This window comes from Macrosteles quadrilineatus, unplaced genomic scaffold (assembly GCF_028750875.1).
Source record: "Macrosteles quadrilineatus isolate MER2022 unplaced genomic scaffold, UCM_ALF_1.0 Scaffold_4__1_contigs__length_99947679, whole genome shotgun sequence".
Lineage (NCBI taxonomy): Eukaryota > Metazoa > Arthropoda > Insecta > Hemiptera > Cicadellidae > Macrosteles > Macrosteles quadrilineatus.
The window spans coordinates 89,177,710-89,193,561 of NW_026542597.1; positions in this window are offsets into that span (position 1 = coordinate 89,177,710).

The window sequence follows — 15,852 nt, forward strand, 5'->3', positions numbered from 1 at the left end:
TCCTTCTCTTCTTCCTCCTTCTCCTCCTACTCCAGGTATAATATGTTTAATTACATATTTAGAAATTGAATACGCAACCTTTATTTTATTTTTTATCTTCTGTTCTTTATTTATCCTTATAATGGGTGTTCTATGTTTACAAGTCAGTAAAATGATTAGTTTTCATTGCTCTAAAACTAATTTCAAACACATAATAAGAAATAAATTTACTAAAATAAACAGTACAATCAAATTGTTTCTCTATAATCCCTGGTAGGTATATAACTTTTACTGCAGATTTAAGCAACCATATTAACCAATTCCCATCTGTACTCTAATTCTGTTGAAAAGTGTAACTAGTTGACTATAGCATTCAGAAATCATCTAGACATTTAAGCATAGACCTTGACAAGAGGTGATCAGGACAGTAGACTGTATCCATAGAAAATAATCATTAGCACTATATAGGAATGACTAAATGTTTACACTATTAACCAGAGATAATACCAATTTAACATCAGTATAAAAAAAGGATACATTAGAAGTTGTATACTGGTAAATCTAAACATAGAGCTATTATCAGTGCATTAGGTTCAATAACTTAAGTCAACATACATTCTAAGCTCTCCACTGTTGGGATATGACAGGTATAAAGAAAGATGTTAGACGATAATGCACAGGCAACAGTCATCAGGTAGTTAAAAGAGTATGTCTACAGTTACAACAACAAAAAGTCATAGACAGTAAATTAAACACTTAACAAAGCCATTGATATTATAACTATGTGGTTAGCTAAACAGAAAACTGTTAACACACAAGGATTATAACAGGTTTTAATGTAGGTAGCAACAAGTTATACAGTAAACAGCTGCTGAGGTGGTGCATAAATGCGTATGTTGATCCATGAAAATATCAACAGGAAGTTACAACAGAAACCACAATCGATGGTGATAAAGTCAACACATATCAGTATTAGTTATCATATGTACAACTCTATAAAAGTTATTGTGTATTAGAACAGTACAATTATTAAGTGTAATACAATGCAGTACAAGTAATAAGTGGGTTCAGTACAGTACAGATGTAATACAGTGCAATACAAGTGTAATACAATATATTACAAGTGTGATACAGTACAGTACACATGTAATGTACCAATTTAAAGTTACAAGGATACAGGTAATTAATTTAAATCATGTTACATTCATTACCATAAACTTGGTAAATTACCCTATTTGTTTCTTGTTATTCAACGTTTCAATAAATCAAGCACAAGTGATAAAACTTCATCAACACTAGTTTAATTCCAAAAATACTTGTTTTAGACTATATACATAACTAAGGTTCAAAGTTAAGGTTATGTCACAGCTGATTAATTTGGCAGAAACATATTACACAAGAAATACCAGATATGAAGATGGGTATTAGTAAGATACAAACCTATAACCTCTGGGATCATAGTTCACACTACTCCCACTTCAATACTAAAACTCAAAGTATTAACCCAACCAGATCGGTGACTGATAGGATTCGAACCCACAACCTCTGAATTGAGGTAGTGCATAGATATAAAAAGTCGGATGTTATGCCAGAAAGATGAAGTCATTCACTTATCAGATTTACAACACTCCACAAAAGTGATAGTATATTAGTTGGGTGTATTAAAATACATTACAAGTAATAGTGAAAAGTACAGTACTCATTTTTTAATATGTTGGTGTAATCTTTTGTAGTAAATCTTCAGTGCCGGTTCGTTAGTCTCATGGTAATAGTTAAATTACATGTTACAGTGATACAGATAAGTCTGTGATGATTACCATTAATAAATCATTTAAGTAAGGTTATCATTAATATAGAACAAGCTTTATCAGGTATTCTGTAGATGCTTTGTTAGTCAATATATCATTAAATCAAATTACACTGGGCAAATTTCATCGAGACTAGCGCTCCAGTGTCACAAATATGAATGAATAGACTTGGTATAATACAGAAAGAGAGGTTATGTTACAGATACAATCTTGGCATAGGAATTCACAGCTGATTAATTTAGCAGGTACATGTTACAAAACCATAAGAAATACCGATTATGAAACAATTAGATACTAGTAGGGTTTAAGCCCTAGACTAAACCACTAAACTCTCTATACCATACTAAAACTCATTTTGACCAAGAATGAAACAATCAGTGGCTGGTAGGACTCAAACCCTCAGGCTCTGAGATTGAAGGTCCACACTACTACAGCTACAATACAACATCATACCAAAATCAACATATCACCCCGACCGGAAATAAACATTTGGTGACTGGTAGGATTCGAACCCGCAAACCTCTGGGACCAAAGGTGCATATACAAACAGTTAAATACAAGACAACACCAAAAATCAACATATCACCCCAACCGGAGATGAAACATTTAGTGACTAATAGGATTCGAACCCGCAAACCTCTGGGATCAAAAGCTCATACACAGACAGGAGACTACAATACAACACCGAAAATCAACATATCACCCCAACCGGAAATAAACATTTGGTGACTGGCAGGATTCAAACCAACAAACCTCTGAGACCAGAGGCTCATACACAGCCAACTACTAGATAGAAACATTATTCAGATTAAACATCATTCCAACAATACATAGCATGTATGAAATGACCACGTTGGTATCACCATAGATAAAACATACTCCCTTAGTAGATTTTTCATCCTTATAGAACAGCTGAAGAAAATTTTATTGTTAGTTCTGTACGGTTTATATAGAGGTCGTCTTTTGTTTACAATTTTTCCCCGTTATTACAGCCATTTAAAACCTCGTTTAACCAAATAATACGATCTAATCATAAACAATTACTTGTCCCCTAGTTATATAACCAAACAGCAAAGCACAAATCAAGAAAACAACCCTAAAATAATAGAAACAAAGTTTCGTCGACACTAGCGCCTTTGTGTCACGTACATGAACTAGACACGAAAAACGTGCTTCAAAATTTACAATGGGATGAGAAGTCTACTTGTGTTGGTTAGTCTATGCCGTCTATGGTATCACTTAGCAAGAGTTGGCGGTATCACCTAATTACAGAGGTTATATAAGATGGCAGGAGCCTACGTATGCAATACGTGATTAAGTGAGGCTTGGCGGGAAGATGAGGTTACGTTGTTTAGCGCGATAATAAAAGTGAGGTTATGTTACTTGGCGGTAAGGTGATTTTTTCATTTAGCGGGAAGGTAAGGTTTTTTTTTGTTTGACGTGAAAATAAAAGTGAGGATATGTCACTTAGCGGGAAGGAGAGGTTTTTTCGTTTGGCAGGAATAGGCGGGAAGTAAGGGATTTTTTCGTTTGGTGCGAAAATAAAAGTGAGGTTATGTCACTTGGCGGGAAGGAGAGGTTTTTTTTCGTTTGGCGGGAATTGGTGGGAAGCAAGGGTTTTTTCGTTTGGCGCGAAAATAAAAGTGAGGTTATGTCACTTGGCGGGAAGGAGAGGTTTTCTTTCGTTTGGCAGGAATCGGCGGGAAGTAAGGGTTTTTTTCGTTTGGCGTGAAAATAAAAGTTAGGTTATGGCACTTGGCGGGTAGATAAGGGTTTTTTCGTTTGGCGGGAATTGGCTAGAAGGTAAGGTTTTTTTTCGTTTGGCGCGAAAATAAAAGTTAGGTTATGTCGCTTGGCGGTAAGGTGAAGCTTTTTTCGTTTGGCGGGAATTGGCGGGATGGTAAGGTTATGTCACTTAGCGCGAAAATAAAAGTTAGGTTAGACCACGTGGGTAAAAGTGTGGTTAGACCACGTGGGTAAAAGTATGGTTAGACCACGTGGGTAAAAGTGTGGTTAGACCACGTGGGACACCAGAGGGCATAGTTTAAGGGGAGGAGTGGGGATGAAATGCTCTTCTCTGATTGGTGCCCGCAAGAGCTGGGTATCCTACTCTCTGTATAAATGTTGAATAGATATTGTATACATTAGTTAAAAGACATAAACATTAGAAATTAGATTATAGCTTATACTACACATATTAAACAGTACAAATATAATACAGTGTCAGTATACAGTTATTCAATAAACATTTACGCAGGAATAAAATAGCAGTTTATTTACGTTAGATAGCTGTAAATCTATTCCCCATAAGAGCCCATGTTAGACCTCAAGTATCGGCCCTAACTACTACTTTTCTTATTAAAGGTGTTCATAACAAAATAGGTCATGGACGCACAACTAATGCTATAGTTTGCTATAGCTTACGCTTTATGTTTGTAATTCTTAACATGAGTAGGCCTATTGGAAGAGAAAACAATTTATCATAGACACGTTTCGGCTGTGACTCGATTGAAGTAATTTTTACTTTAACTGGGTACAACTTGATCACCGAATGTAATGTTGACTTAAAGGGAGGTAATATTCCAACACATTTTGTAATAGAGTTAAATGCTACCATCTGAAAAAAAATTTACATTCATGAAATTATGTTAGTGCTTATTTTCCTTATGTTGAACCTAGAACTAAAAACATAAAATGTTAAAAATAAACCAAGCAACATAGTTTAAACTCCGTATTTTTTTTTCGTCATGTTAAATGTTTTTAAAAATCTACCTATATATTTATAGGAAAAATAATTGCATGTGAACTACAAAACGATGTCAAAGACATTTTAGTTAACAACCTTACTCCGTGTGTTTTCCAAATAAGTCGCGGAAATGCTGCAAAAAAGGAGAGAAAAGTTTACATTGGAGTTTGAATTTGGCAAGTCGGTGTTATCCACTTTTGTTTATTCTCTTTATTTACGAAAGTTAGTCCAAGTTGTCTGAGGGGAAAGTGCTGAAGCAACAGCTGCAAGTAATGTTGAGGAAAAGAAATATTTTATAGCCTAAACGGATTAGCAAAATACATCTTCAATTCTTATAAATGAGAGTATTTAATTTAAGAGCATTTATAAAATTCTCAAAATTATTATAAATGTAGTTAAAAATACAATGCAGAGGAAAGACTGTTAGGCTAAGGTAATATTTAAGTGGAACCTCGATAACAAGTCACCCTTGATAACAAGTGTAATTTCTGAATCTCCTTGAAGTTATTGCACCCCTAAAGATGTTAATGCAAACCTCGATAAGAAGTCAACCTTGATAACAAGTATTGTTTAATAATCCCCATGAAAGTCTTGTTATCGAGGTTCTACTTTAACATAGCTGAATCATCGAACGTTGCTAATTTAATTATATCTTTTGTAAAAATTGCATATTCCTACCAAATTTTTTTATTTGTATTTCTAGCCAAAATGTACACTAGTACAAATAAAAATATTTTCTAAATTACAGTATATCAAATTTGTAAATTCAATACGTGAAGTGCTGTGTTTACTATAAGGACATAGAGGGTGTGTTGGAAGGTTTGAAAATTACTTTTATTATTAACACAACTTTATAATTCAATTTTTTTCCAAATTTACTCTTGCTTTCCTAAATTATTATATTCATACAACTTGTGTACATTGTAAATATAATTTTCTCCAATGCTTTAAATCTCAGGCAAGATGATTATCCTAGTTTTCTGCAAATGCAAGTTTTTACGAGATATGATTGTTGTTTTCCGTATACTTATAGACCATAATTATATGTCACAATTTCATCAATCGATATTACACTAGAAATATCGAAACACGTGAATTCGCTGCGAAAACGCTTGAATGTGGTTTTTGTTCCAACTAAAACCTTTCGTGCTAAAACACTTGACCGGGTATTTAAAACATGGCTAATCTTACCTGTGGGGACCCCTAGGCTCATTTTCATTGTTTTGCAATCCACCTCCCCCCCCACCCCCCTTAATGGGCTTTCCATTTCGCAGACGGCTGCACAATCCATCAAACAAAACCCGTCTAGAGTTTATAAAAATAAAATCCACTTTTCATTTAAGAGCTGTTGTATTTTCAAGTAGCAGGGGCGAGTAATTCACCTGTTTTTCCTGATGTGACTTGGAATAGAGTTCTGGATGGTTGAGTTTGCGGTTAGGTTTTCAGTTATAATAGAGGAAGAGTTTATTAGTAAATTTAGTTTATTGGAATTTCCCAAATATTTCTGGTTTCAAAAGTTTTTCTTTTTAATAGGGGACTTTATGATAAGAAAAATATCACAAAATGAATTTAATGTTAAAATTAACTAAATATGACCGTACACAGAACTACAATCCACTGTACTGTTATTTCTGAAATATTTTGCAAACTTCAGTTATTGGAAATATTAGGCCAAAAATCCCACGAATGGTGGTTTAGTGTAAAAATGACATATTTTGCAGAAGGGTGGTTTGGTTGGACATTTTTATGTGAATTCCGCAAAGCAAAATAAAAACAATGTATCGTCCACATAGGCGGAATTCGTTAATAGGAACGGCGTTAGTAATATTTGGAAATGAAATTAAATTAATACCACTTGAAGTGGAAATTAAAAGTGAATTATAATAAAGTTAGAAATATAATTTAATATTTAATTTCGAACTTTTAACTTATTAACTTAGTATATGATCCGACAACAACATGACACACATTGACAACAACAAATAAACAATACCAATTCAATAAAAAAATTGCAAAATTTAATTCAAAAATAATTTTATATTTCTAACTTACGAGTAGAAAACACAAACGCAGCCAGTTGTCAGCTGTTTAACGAACCTCAACGGTTACAACTCAAAATGACGTAATCTAACACGTGTTTGAGTTTTTGTTCTTGTTTTCTAGTTTTGTTTTAAACAAGTTCATTTCCATATGCTTTGTCTTTTTACAACAGAACAAAGAAGAACGAAATACGCGTTGAAATTTGGCTTTGGGTTTCTGTGGCGAGTTTTTTTTTGTCGCTGAAATAACATTCAGAAGGCAGTGAAATGGGCACAGCTTACTTGATGAACATGTGTTCACAATAATGCGACAATGCAAACAGCTGATTTGATTAAAATATGCATTATACATTGTTATTGTACTAACTACATTTACAGTAAATGTGAAACGTTTAGTAAAAATGAATGAGGTCATAATTACCTATCGTTTGACTGTTGATCGTTATTGTGAACCTATTGAGTGTTCCGTTTGTGATCAGACAATATTGGCAATATTAGCTGTTAGTTAATATTGGCGCTGTTGATTGGGTATTGGACTTGTTAGTTAAACAGTGCTTTGGGACACAGAGCTATTGGTTTTCCAAAATGTGAATTGAATTATTTTGTTGATTGTAATAAATGTGTACTCTAGATGTAAAGTGTGAGACTGTTGTCCTGGTGGACGAGGTCCAAAACATACCAATCAATAATAGTTATGGTCATGTGACAATTCCAAATGGTTTTTTTATTCAAATAAAAAATATAGGCCGAGGATGTATTTGAGAAATACTTCTACTGAAAAGGGAAAGGATTTAAATTGTTTATCCCTTGTTGGTCAATCTTGAGTTTAAAAAATACGTACACTGTACAGCTCCAATATCACACTGTTATAAATTTTAAGAGTACTTTTTTACCAAATTTACGATATAAATGACCAACGACACATATTTTTGTAAAATTTAATTTTACGAACTGCATCAATCAGTAAGTCATGTTTTTAGTCCATCAGTCATTTTACCAAACAATTTCAGTAAAAACAAATCCAAACAATCAGAAAACATTTCTTTCAAAAATCGTAAAAACAATCTTTTAGATTGAGGTTTGGAACGATCTCCCTCGCAAAAGAAATGACACCAACCATTATTCACAACGATTGTAGGTAGAGACGAGGAATTTGTAAGACGCAAATGGTAGCAGTTCCAACTGAATGGGGCCCATTACTTGGATTAAAGCAGAGAATGTTGAATGGATATGTAGACTGTAGGCCCAACAGTGCAGCGTCACTCAGGTAAAGTCTGCTATTGATTGTGTGCACCCGAGGGGAAAGCCCTCGCAAGTGCACCTAAAGTTTCTTTCATACCACAAGATGGTAACGGAACATTTAACTAAAGTCTGTGGGATGGACAGGTAAATAATTAATAGTTTGCACAATATTGTTACACATTGTAGTATGTGTGAATTTTTTCGAGGAACCTGAGTTACTTATAAAAAGGTTTTAGTGATCAGAGAAAGACCTGAGTCATGATTATAGGAGGACCTGAGTCATTTGTGAGGACATTTTATGATTATAGGAGGACTGAGTAATTTGTGAGGATGGTTTAGTTATTATAGGAGGGCATGAGTCTATTGTCAGGAATGTTTAACAATTATAGGAGGACCTGAGTCATTTGTGAGGAAGGTTTGATAATTATAGGAGGACCTGAGTCATTTGTGAGGATGTTCTAATGATTATAGGAGGATCTGAGTCATTTATGAGGAGGTTTTAATGATTATAGGAGGACCTGGTTCATTTATGAGGAGGATTTAATGATTATAGGAGGACCTGAGTCATTCATGAGGAGGTTTTAATAATTAGAGGAGGACCTGAGTAATTTATTAGGAGGTTTCAATGATTATAGGACCTGAGTCCTTTATTAGAAGGTTTCAATGATTATAGGAGGACCTGAGTCATTTATTAGGAGGTTTTAATGATTAGAGGAAGACCTAAGTCATTTATGAGAAAGTTTTAGTGAATATAGGAGGACCTGAGTCATTTATGAGGAGTTTTTAATGTTATTAGGAGGATCTGAGTAATTTATGAGGAGGGTTTAATGATTATATGAAGATCCGAGCCATTTATAAAAAGGTTTACGTGATGATAGAAGAATTAAAGTCATTTATGAGGAAGTTTTATTGATTATAGGAGGACCTGGGTGATTCATGAAGAGGTTTACCTGATGAGATGAGGAGCTGAGTATTTGTGAGAAGGTTTTAGTGGTAGTAGGAGAACCTGACGCGTCAACGATGAAGTTTTCAAGATTGGAGAAGAACCTGAGATTTTATTGACTGGGTTTCGTAATTTAGGGAAGATTTTGAAACATATGAGGAGGTTTTCGTGGTAAGGGAAGAGCTTTTAGACATTAGTTCACCAGATATCCTTACAGTAAAATCTAAATTAACAAACACCGATATCGATTCAATTTAAATTTTAAGCTACGCGCCAATTGTTTTATTAAAAAAAAAATACTAAATGTAAAAAATACCAAATTTAAAGTGAATACATATACAGTATTTGGAATATCTGAGTAAAAAAACACACACACATACAAATATTACTAAATTTACATTACACCAAACTTATACAGCAATTAGCGCCTAAACGTTACAATTACGAAAATCCTCAAGTAGCTAAAAGAGTTTCTCAGTAAATATATCATTAAATTTCACAACAGTATGATTCGCCCAATTAATTTTTCCAACGAGTTTTGTGATTTAGCCCTATAATGAAGTTCCCCGCGGAAAATTCCGCCGCAGCGCTGCCAACCCCTCGACTTGACGACATAAAGCGCATATTTTATTCAAGAGGGTGTAATTGTTTTCTGGGTGCGCGGGAAAGTCTACCGCTAACTCCAAACGTTTATACGAGTTTTCAAACATTTGAATATGTTTTGGAAATTCATTTGTGACTTAATTAAATTGGAGTGGCGAAAATGAATATTTACTGCATTTACTGTGACTATTGACTGTTGAAATGTTGGTTGAATATTATTTATATTAGTTTTAACCGATAGAATTTTTCTCACTTCGGTCCTATCACGACATTCCACAGATGAATCCATAAAAACACAAAAATTGTATTTTAGAAAATACGATAAAAATACCAATACAAAAGTGGATTTAACATAAACCCCACTTTTGAAATTCCACACCATCCAATTTATTATTAATCTTGCTGCCTCTAATTCTACGCCACCCCGCACATGGCCTACGTTTTATATTGGTATTCAGTTTTTGCTGTCGCATAATTCCTAAACCAGAAGTTCAATTAAATTACCTCCCCATTGCCAAATATGTAATTTTCGCACTGCGTCAACCTCTATGGGAATTATTTTTCGCAAAATATTTCAAATACCGTCACCGGAGAGGGGGACAATATGGGGGTTGGGGGAATCTAAGCATTATTATATACTGTACAAACATTTTTATGCACTACAAAACCTGGCCATATTGGAACATTTAGTGTTGTTAACTAATTATACCCATGTTACACTATACTGTGGTTTCAGTGAAATATTTCCTAAATTTTTTTGATACTTTGTAAATAAAAATATAAATTCAATATTTGTTTCAAAATGCATCGAAAAGTCCTTGGGCTTGCTGTTGAGGAAACATAATGTAAATAATCAATTAGTGACAAATTTATACAGTATATTTAATAAACGTTGAATGTATCCCTGATGTATGTATAAAATGTTAAGATTGGACTGTTTTCCTCTTAAAAGAGTTTGAGTTAATTCTATTAAAAAATGCAACTGATAAATCCAAAAAAGAGAGATAAAATATACAACAGAAACTGTATGGATCATAATCATAAACAAATGACGTCACTAGTCCGAGTCCTAAACATATGTTGTGGACGTTTTTGACAGAACATGATTACTTTACTTTCGGGACAGTGACGTAATTTCTTTATATTAATGATCCATACAGTTTTTGTTCTAATATTCGTGCTATCGGTTACTATTATTTCATCTAAGAACACCAAAATGTACTATAACGCTTCGAAAACACAAATTTATACCTTCAACAATAAGTACACCTAAACATGTAGCAGCAAAAGGTTTAAACAAAACCACAATTCTCAATGGTTGATATTGATAGCCTCGCTGACTCCCTCATTCATCAACCGCGATAACCACAACCCCCTCCAACACCCCCCCCCCCCAACAGATCACGTGACCATAACAGCTGGTACGTCATACGTCACACGTCAGTCTAGCAATGCATCAATTTATCAATAGTCACCACCCGCACTCTCGCCCTAATTAATACTGCATTCCTAGAACAGGCTATAAATTTGAAGGGGGGTTAATTCTGGACCCCCTTTGACAGGACATTTCCTTGATTGGGGATTTTTCGTTGTAATATTTTACTGTGAAATGTGAAGTTTGAAGTAGAAAAGTACGAATTGTAGGGTATTGGATAATTGGAAGATCGTACAAACATTGACCACAACGAATTTCACCACATTATAGAATGTAATTTATAGGACAACTATAGGAGAGGAGAAGCTTTGAATACCATAGCAAACAGGACCTTAAAAGATGGAAAAGTGGCGGGTTTCTACATAATTATAGGCCCTCATAAACAGAACAATTTGAGAGACAGAACAGGGTAGTTCAGTGGAAACGTCTCGAGATTATAATCCAAAACATTGTTGTTTCTACGGATGGGCATTAACCGCACCTAGTCGGGTATTCCTTAATTGCGCCAACTACTCCATGGAGCCACCCGATACGTTCCTTAACTGCGCCGATTGTGCTCAAATATTAAGGCTTCAAGACGGCGACAAAAGTGCATGTTATTGAACCTACATGAAAAATAACATAGATATATGAGGTTTTATTAAGGTACTGTGTTAGGTTAGGTTAGGATGATATGTTAACAAGGACACTTCTGCTGGTAACTCACCTACCTGGCTTTGGCTTGGTGCAACTAAGGAACATTTATGGAGACCCTTTGAGGGCTTGGCGCAATTGAGGAACTCTTCGCAATTAATGCACGACCGTTTCTACCTGATCGTCTGCACAATCTCATCATTGCAGTCACCTCCAGCATGTGCGTGTAACTTACATACCTGATCACCGAAAACTACAACAATAATTCGTGTAAAGGGTCATGCAGTTAAGAGGGTCTTGCAGGAGAGTGGGTATTTTTTCTGAAAATGGCGCCACTATCTAAACTGTGGTTAGGTTAGGTTAGGTTGGGTTAGGTTAGGTAAGGTTAGGTTGGGTTAGGTTACATTAGGTTAGGTTAGGTTAGGTTGGGTTAGGATAGGTTGGGTTAGGTTGGGACACGTTTGTTTTTTATTAACTGAACAAAAATAATCACAAAACACTCAAACAGAATCGTGTAGGAAACCTTTAAATAGTGGCGGCCCTCTTCGGAATAATTCCCATAATCGTTAGTGTGTTACCTGTATGATAGATTTGTACTGGATGCTGTTAGACTTGTGTAGACCGTCTACCGGGTCCTGGACGGACCGAGGTCCTCGGATACAGGCGGCCATGTCACAGCATCCATCCAGCGGCCATCATCACCTACAACAGTACATTGTCAAACTTAATCCAAAATGAAATTGTGATGCATAAAGAAGTTTGGAAAAGTAAACTGTTTTGCTGTCAAAACGATCATTTGCAGTATAAATCGACTACAGCGGTTTCTTGCCGTCGGAAATAAAAACACATCAGGATCAGGTTTACTCATTAGCCTATTAACTCGTTTTAAAGCTGTGGAGTACACGACAAGCGCAAAAAAACAAAATATTTACAATGATTGATTTTGTTCTATTACACGCTGATTAAACATGAGATGCAGCACCGGTGGAAGTTTTACCTATAATAGGTCATCTTATATCTTCATTAGTTGGCTAGCATTGTACCTGCTCTACGGACGGGATCATGTAGTCAGTTTAAACCTTCTTATGATCAGAAAAGCAATTTGGTTGCATATTTAGTGTGCTTTTGTCCAGATATGCAGGTAAAACTCAGAACACAGCACAGTTTCACGGTCTGTTTCCCGTTATCAAAACTCAAGTACAATTTGAAGCACATATACACACAGAATCTCCGGTTAGCTGCCTGAATGATGGCTAGAAATTTAATTTAATTTACAGTTACACATTATTGCACTATTATGTAAGGCACAACGTTTTTAATTTCACTTGGTTTTGGATTTTCTTACAAAACGTGATTGGAAATGGTTTCAGTATTTGTAAACAACATTTAATGTAAACATATACAGTGACAGCTAGAAAAAATAATCTTTATCCAAACATATGTTCGTTACTTCATAGATGTAGTATTCCCCGAAGAAATTAGTCTATAAGTATAAAAGAGGATGTTTGTATATATATGTATTTGTTTGTTTGGCAGTGATAAACTCAGACACCGCCGAACCGATTGCCACGAAACTTGGTACATACGTGTAGAATGTCATGGAATAGGTTTATACACCATCAATTTCGTGATCCGTCCAATTGGCTCCGCCCCAGTGGCTCTGGAGTTTCCCATGTTAACCTTATGAGAAATGGAATTAATGAATCTTAACAGCTGTTTCAATTAAACAAGTTGGTTCTGTTCTATGATGTTAATAGCATTAAAGTTACAAGGATTACCAACAGGGTGCAGCACTATTATTTCTTTTACATTTATGACAACAGCTAATTTGCAACCAAAAGGTGAGTGAGCGTAGCAAACGAACTTCAACCTGGAAGCGAGTTAGCGTAGCGAACGAGCTAACCTGAAAGCAAGTGAGCGCAGCGAACGAGCTCCAACCCAAAGGTGAGTGAGCGTAGCGAACAAACTTCAACCAGGACGTGATTGAGCCATGCGAACGAGATAATCTTGAAAATTAAGAAGTTAAACGGGGCAAAGCCCGCGGGTTACAGCTAGTATTTCATAAATGCCGTATTATATGGTAAACATTAAGCGAAAACTTGTCAAAAATCACACAAAATTGGGGTTTTGAACGTCTGTTATTTTATTTCAAAAGGAGTGATGTCATATTTTAATGGCTAAAGACACTCTAGGCAATCCAGTGAATACAAAAAGACTATTTGAATCCCGATCGATGTTCTTGTTTTTCAGTAGAAGGCCTCGTAAAATGCCTTCTGGGCCGTGACAGAAATTCAGATAAGACTTCTTTGCTTCTTTATTGTATAAAACGTAAAAAAACGTAAAAAATATATAACTCTGAGCAATGTATAAACAAAATTCTAATTTTATTTTCATATATTATATGCCGTGGTGTTGGTGTGTGGCAACGTCGCACCGGCCTATTGCCATGGTAATAACAGTAATAACAAACGTTTTAAGGCAAACTTTGTCAGACGCTCCTATGAATTAGTGCAACAGCTGTCAATAGGCCGGGACTCCAACGTTGCCACGTTTCCACTTTTGCCTTCCCTGGCCTTGCATTAAGACTATGGTTAATTCCAACTATCTAAAACTCAGTAAACAGAAACAAACTCATACGTCACAGGTCATAAAATACACAAACAATGCTTTGGATTTTATAAATTGAACTAATTATCTTCCTGTAGTATCCAAAGCCTGTGTTGCAACCATAGCTGTCCTATATTTTTCATACTGTAAATATACTAAAAAATTGCATACTCACATATTCCCCAAGCTTAAAATTGACAAATTATCGTCAATCCCCACACGTTCCCCCACTATCCCTCGTTTCCCTGTTGCTTCAGGCTAGCTAACTCGGCATGACGGGGACAAATGCACGGGGTTTGTAACTAAGTTACTGGACACCCTGTTATCAATATCAGGCCCCGTGGGTATGGGGGAATGCTTAGCAAAGCTGCACGGTTAGTTATGGGGATCTTTATTCAGTGTCTGTGTAAAGAATTGCGCTATAACGCCCTGTATCAGAGTTTCAGTAATGTGGTTGATTCTGACAGGTTTATGGACATTCAAAATAATTGTTTGTAATGATTTTGTTCTATTTCGTAATTTCGTATTCAGTTGGTTTGGGTATGAATAGTAGACATTTCGTTCTGATGTAGAAGTTGCAGCATTTTTTTTAAATGAAAATGAATGTAGTTTGGGTTAGGCATCGAAGAGTGCACTGTCTTTTTACTGATTTCTGTTGTCAACATTGTCAACTAGCATAGCTAGAATTATAATAGTAAACATTTTTTTATGTACGTGTCAATTATAAAAGTATTGAAAATTAAGAGAGAAGCAAACATTTAACAATAGAAATTGCAATGATTTTTGTAAAAATATTCTCCAGCTAGTTCGATGGAATTTCTACATTTGTGTTAAGTTAATTGTAAATATTATAGTAAAGGGTCTCTAAGCCCGTACCCTCTGATTTTCAATCCAAAATTAACTCTTAAACCTATAATCCTCTATTTTAAATTTAAATTTCTATTTCAACTGAGAACACCCTCATCTATATCCAAATTTGGGTGAATTCTATAGGAAAAAACGTTTGGTTTTGTTTAAAGAAGACACTATGATGATAGTATCTTTTTAAATTGGGGGATCAATTTTTAAATTGAGATTTTATAAAATTTAGGACGCGGCCGGTTTGATGGTTAGAGCGCGAAGCTTGTGTCATGATGTTTAAGGTTCAAATCCCACCAATCACCAATGGCTTTTAAAATGTAAATTTATTTATTTATTTTTCAATAATAGCTCTTGAAAAAAATCGTCCAATCCACATAATGTAAATTTAAATTATGAGTGTTACCAAAATAATTATTTAATTTATTTAAGTCAGTTCTACGGTTCTACGAAACAAAGATAAAATGCATTGACAAATATTCTAACGAAGCTCAATTAATAATTAAACTCTCAGATCTGCTGCTGTAGGCCTATGCGTTAATCCTCGAATCAAGGACATTTACTTCCATTATTGTAGAGTTAGGATCGGGTAGGAAGCCGGTGCGACAAAGTGGCTCGATTTGTCTTCCTTATCTTGCCAAGACAAATGTGCGGCCTATAACCCAATAACCATACACTCGACCACCAACCGCTCATCAATATAGAATAGGATCCTCCATCTCCTCCCTAAACATACAGTTTACCACACTGAGATAAGTGACTGATAACGTATAACGGCTTAAGGGTGATTAGGGTTGTAAGGTTGTAAAAATTAAATTATGTCCATTAACAATAACATTATCACCATAGGTTCTGGCGTATATACAACAAATTAACAGGTTGTTGTATTAAGTCTGTTCTTTTGAAAGCGATTCCTTCAGGAATGCCACTCATTCGGAGTAAAAGAGAAGGTTTCTGGA